Raw genomic sequence first — 6423 nt, 5'->3', positions numbered from 1 at the left:
CGAATTTTAGGAGCCTTAAACCTACTTTCATATTTTTAGTTGTGAATATCACCATTCATTACTATTTCTAATTATTACTATATATTAATGTATATCTATCTGTACATATTACTTGTATATATTAATGTGCTTTTACTTGTATATATTATCTATTGTTTATAATTATTGGTTCCCATATCGTATTGAATTCTATACTAGGTCTACTTAGCAGTTAGTTATTCCCCAGCATATGTGCTGCTTCTTTCAGTCGTCTTACTCTCCACCGTTCCCCTCCGTTTATAATGTTTACTTCCTCCCATAATGGTAGATGGCTTCCCTTTTCTTTCCAGATATGGTCAGCTATACATGACTTTTCAGTCTCTCTACGTACTACGGCTTTTCGATGTTCTTCTAACCGACCTTTCAACGGACGACACGTTTCACCTCTGTATAGTTTTCTACATTTACATAGGATTTCATATACAGAGTTCTTAGTCATGATTTTTTCTGTAGGGGACTTGACTCTCATAAGCTGTTCCGGAGAGTTGAATCAGTCCTGAATACTATCCTGATGTCATATAGATTACATATTCGTTGAGGTTTTTCAGACAAGCCCTTCATATAGGGTATACAAACTGTGGTGAGTTTCTGAGTGGTGTCCTTTTGTGTTTAGTCCAAATTTCTTGGAGCTGATGTCATGCTCTCTGGATAGTTGTTTCGGTGGAGGTTTTCTCTTAAACTGTCCATCTCCTCTTGATATGCACTGATGTTACTACATATTGTCTTTCCTCAGTGTTGTAGGTAACGGACGATTCCTTTCTTTACATTATATAGATGGTGAGAGTTATAGTTTGGATACTGCCCAGTGAAAGTTGGCTTTCGGTATACAAATGACATAAACCCCTGACCTGTGCAAGTTATCAGTACATCTAGGGACGATAATTTATTGTTATTTTCTTTTTCCATTGTGAACTGTATAGTTGGACGGATCGAGTTCACATGGTCTAGTAACGTTTTAATATCTTCCTGATGAGGTCAGAGTGTGAATGTGTCATCTACATATCGCACAGGTCAGGGGTATATGTCATCTGTATACCGAAAACCAACTTTGCAAAAAAATAGACTTAGCTGTTTCGGAACAAATGAGGAAGGAACTCACACACACATACACACAATAACTTTTATATGAAAGTGGAAATAAGACGTATATATATATATATATATATATATATATATATATACTTTCACATGGAGGCACACGCTCAACAGAAAAACATACATCATATATATATATATATATATATATATATATATACATATTAATGTATATGTGTGTGCGCACGTGGGTATGTCAATTTTAAATTGATTTTGGGATGTCTTTATATCGGTATATTTCACTTTACTTTATGTATTGCTTTCTAAATTGTTAATGCTCTCTCTATCTCTTAATAATTATGGTCAGCTTACATATATTTTGTTCGAAAAAAAATCGATATTCATTAACTGTCACTCCAAAATCAGGAAGTTGACTTTCAAAAAGATTTCTCTAAACAGTACTGAAAACAAAGTGATGTGTTTATGTACTTAGCGGTAAGTCTGAAGTCATGTACGTAAATGTATTTATCTTATTTAAAGCAAAAGTCTGGAAATACAAGTTTTAGTCTTGAGGACTTAAATAATTTCTTGTCTTCAATAAAGGAAATCAATATTTCATGACGTGAATTGCGATCAGAGCCATTATTTATAAATATAAAAATATACGTACGGTTTGAAATATAATAAAACATTTTATTTTAAATAATATGTTTTAGATATGTCATAACTGTTGATGTTCGCAGTTTGAGATAACCACGCACATCTAATTTATAAACTAGTAAATATTCCCGTACTTCTCATACCGTAAACAAGAGGTTCATACAAAAGTGCTTCGTATGCTATTTAGTAGCGTATTTGTACGTAATTACGAGAGCTATGACAAGAGAATAGTCTTTTCATTATTTTGACTCTCCAGTATATATCAGTTAATATCTTATATGTTTTTATATAGAGTTGTGTGGTTCTCGATTGATCCACTCTGTCTAACTGTGTCTGATATATTCTCCGGAGTCAAAGCAATGATAAGAATATTATCTTACCACAGATATTACATAAATATTCCATAGCACTTGAGCCCATTGATGGGCATAGACAATCTACAACTTTTTGTAGATGTTTTTTGTAGCGAGGAGTTCCTTTTACAGTGTGAGGCCGCTGCCTCCAGGCCCAACCTTCCAGGAAGGTACATACATGGTCACCCATCTGGTACTGGCCAGGCTCAACGTTTCTTAACTTCGGTAATCTGGCGAGAACTAGTGTGGCAACGTGATTGTACCGTACGTATACATAAATATTATTGCTTTCGAAATGATTGTTTTTTTTATATTATCTGCTCAGCCATTTTCGTTTTGCTTCATAATTTCAGTTTGGAGTAGGCGTGACCTACATGTTTTTAATAATATATTTTTTATTTTTTTACATGAAACACAGTACAAACGTATACTGTATAAATCTAAATAGATCCCTATTTTTAATTAGATTGTGTCTTAGATAATTTCGCTATAGTTATGGAGTCAATTTGTGCTTCAGTTGTTGTGTAGCAAGGGGCTCAATTTCGGGGCACATTAACGGGTACATGTATAACGGGGACTCAGAACATATGATAATGGTAACGAGAGACCTATTTATGTCTGACTGGGATGATTCTTGTTAACACATATTAATACGGTTGAGATATGATGCAAGTTCTAAACACAGAGGAGGGAAGGATACATAATACTGTGAATGTTCGTTACAATATGATGATAAAAACATTGTAAGGAAAGACGACACGAGACAAACAGTTGATCGATGATGTCGGGACAAAACAGGACAAACAGTCGATCGGTGATGTCAGGAATTCAAACTTTGATTTACATGGTCTATTTTCCTTCCCTCGCCTCTAAGGGGCTCTCATCCCCAACTGACTATCACCGTGTGTGATCTGCTCCGATCCACCCTTGACTGACTCTAACTTCGAATACTCAGATTTCTATATTAAGAAATCTTTTAAATTCATGACGTCAGAAGTGTGTTTTCCAACATGGCTATATCACGTTTTCTATACATGTCTATCCAACACACTTTTGGCAAACAAAATAATCCTCAATTCTAATTCTGACCTATTTTTAAACAATATATTTTAACTCGATTTGTGCATTCATCTAACTGACATATTTTATTGTTCATATTTCATTTCGATTGATGCACTATGATCAAGTATGTTATATAAATCTTATTTATAAAACCGAATATGCATTTGTATTTCTCTGCCCATATTTTTTTAAACAAACTACATTCCGAGACAAAGTTCGCAGAGTTGCACAAGGCGGCTCAAATAATTGCATTTTCTGTAGACTGTTATTTTATGCATTTTTAGCCAGTGAAAGAGCTGCTAATTGGTAAACATTTTAAATACATTTACACGAGACAAGCCTAAGTAAACTAAACGCGTTATGTGTACACATGCCGAAATATACGTAAGTGTGTTAATGTCCTTTTATCATTAACTATTTGTTGTCCATCTGAGGATAGCTTCATTGGTAACGATTAAGGCTTTAATTGAGCATTGTTTGCTTATATACGGCATACTCGCGTTGACACAATGGTTCTCGTCAGATCACCGAAGTTAAGCAATGTTGAGCCTAGTAAATACCAGGTGGGTGACCATTTAGGAATTCTAGGCGCTGTATGTCCTCTCCGTTTATCTCGGTATTTGTTTCCAGCCGTTATTTACACTTCACCCCCCCACTGGTATTTAACAATGTCGAATGGGAGAGGTGTGGTTGGAGAGTGCGAAGCTCCTTCCAATAAGACTTTCACGCGCAGGCACCCCTTCATGGGTAACAATAGTCTGTCAAAAACTAAGGGATCCCCTATCTGCTTTAGGTTCGGTTGTAACTGATTTCACCCAAGATATTTTTGTTTTTTCCTTTTGAAATCACTATTATATATTATGTAAAATATCACATAATAAGAGACAGAAAATTCATTCTATAATAAATAATCCGAAATGTGCATAAATGTAAGTATATTTAGGCGAACTTTACGACCCAAATGGTTTCTATATAAATATATGCAACTAACTAAGAAACGTGTCTTTTGTGTGTATATGTATGATCACAACTTTATACAACTATTTCTCGTGTTTCTCTACTGCCATAGAGAGGTTCGCAATCGAATACGTACGAAAATCTCGCGTGCGGATCTAAATTTACTAGCCAAAAAATGCATCGTCACCTTGAAGGATAGATACGTTATCAGAACCGAGAGGGATCAGTCCGAATTTTTCTTAGTTATCACATGCTACGAACGTTCTTAAAATCATTTTTATTTATATATTCAACTTATATTTAGTTTTCATTTTAATTTATATGAAATCTATACTACAATTTTTTTTGAAAATTTAGTGTTTTCATTCTGCGAAATGTTTGCTTACTCTTCTAAATAATTATATTATGGGATATTTCGGAAATTTGTCAGCATGATTGATTTTCAAATATAAGAGATTTTCAAAATTATAATTGATGTAAATTAAACCGTTATCCTTGAGTGTACATCATGCCTTGTTAAGTGGATACTCCTTTGTAAAATATCGTCCCACATCTATTTAGTCTGTTTGCAGCATCGCTTGTGATACTCCTTTTTAACTATCAATCGTTACCAGTGATATATGGTTAAGTGAAAAACACTTTTCACTGTAAAAATAATACTCAATGCTCTCTTTTTGATTTTTGAGAAACCCATTTAGGATTGAGATCAACTTTAACGATTTTTCCTCAAATTTTTTGTTATATGCAAACTCAAATACCGTCGGACGACCATCGAGAGCTACACATATTTCGAGACATGAATTGTAGTGCGCCAAAACTAATTCTAATATAAACACTATTTTCATTCATACAACTGCCTCTTTCATTATGACGTCGGCAAACAATATCTATTTTCTTAATTGCTCCTTAAGAGACACCAGCCATTTCTCCATTTACGATTTGCTAATAGAACAAACAAAAAAAAAAACTTTGTAGTGACGACACGTTTTCCAGACCCAGCCGTTTGTTTCACACTTACTCTTTCTGTATCTGGTCTAGTACCATCTGTGTGTATAATTTAATTTGCATATTTTAACTTTTGTTCAAATATTATTTTTCTAATATCATTTGATTCCATGACCAAAGATTCTTTTAAACACGTCATGTATATGCAATTTATGTTGTTCTCCGCTTTTGCAGATGGCTAGAATATAATCTAGTAAGATTGTCGCGAATTCCCGTATAATAAATAGGCAATGTGTGATTGAAATATTCTTGTGATGAACAAGACAACAATAATTATGATTATCTTGATCAGTTTAAAATCAGCATTTTTCTCCTGAATGGTTGTTCTATACGCTTCTAAAACATATATGGTCAATTTCCAGAGTAAAGGCGATACATCCTCTCCATTTGCGATTCTTTGTGTTGCAGATTAGGCACATTTTAACCTGATTATTTTCTATTTCTGAGCGGTGATAATTCTTCCAAGGAGGAATGCGTTTTTTACGCTGTTTCTGTGTCTTATAAACAACGTGCCACCAAACTAGATATTTTAACCAGTGCTTCGTATGATTCATAGGTATTTCCTGTGCTTATCCTGAGGTAAATTCTTTTAATGGGCGTTATTTTACCTGCTCTACGTGGTTAATTATCTGTGGTTTAATACCACCTATCCTCATTTTAAAACTTGCTACTACTGTCGAAACTTCGCTCTTCGAATCAAGGCGACACTTTCTAATTATCTAAATATATATCAACTGCCACCTTGTCAAGGGCATTATACTATCCGTCTTCAAATCCTGCTGGACTCATAGAAGCCAAGCAGAAAATCATATGCTTGTGGGCACCTTGCCGCACTTCCAAATTTGTGCGTGTCTGTTCGTCGTGTAATCCATTGACGAAAGCGACGATCAGAATGGACTGGATGTGACCTCCTATCAAAATATTCTAATCAAAACTAACGATTAGAAAAGTACCGCTATTCTATGTCTCTCAATTAGGCACCAGTTATCACCAACCCTCGTGTTACGTAAATATCCTGGAAATAGTATCAGACTGTAACATGATGAACGAATCAATAAGAAGAGAGCTTCATGAGGATACCTTAAACGGGCCTTATTATCGGGCTTGAAACCGACGGTACCAATGACCTGTCTCAACTAACAACTTTCTGTACACAAAATATAAGTACGCTCTTAAAATTTGGATTTTCCTTTTAATTGAGCACTCTGCTGGAATTCTTTTTCCAAAAAAAACTAATTAAATTATATATATATATATATATATATATATATATATATATATATTAATAAAGTATACACAGAAAGTCAACTCT

General features: G+C 34.3%; 1 pseudogene; it reads left to right on the top strand.

The window, feature by feature from the left end:
* The first annotated feature begins 3632 nt into the window (after nucleotides 1–3632).
* Nucleotides 3633–3749, top strand: LOC145277148 (5S ribosomal RNA; annotated as a pseudogene).
* The last annotated feature ends 2674 nt before the right edge of the window (nucleotides 3750–6423 follow it).

Source organism: Euprymna scolopes, chromosome 5 (assembly GCF_053919585.1).
Source record: "Euprymna scolopes isolate OS-2025 chromosome 5, ASM5391958v1, whole genome shotgun sequence".
Lineage (NCBI taxonomy): Eukaryota > Metazoa > Mollusca > Cephalopoda > Sepiida > Sepiolidae > Euprymna > Euprymna scolopes.
This window is presented reverse-complemented; position numbering and strand designations above follow the sequence as displayed.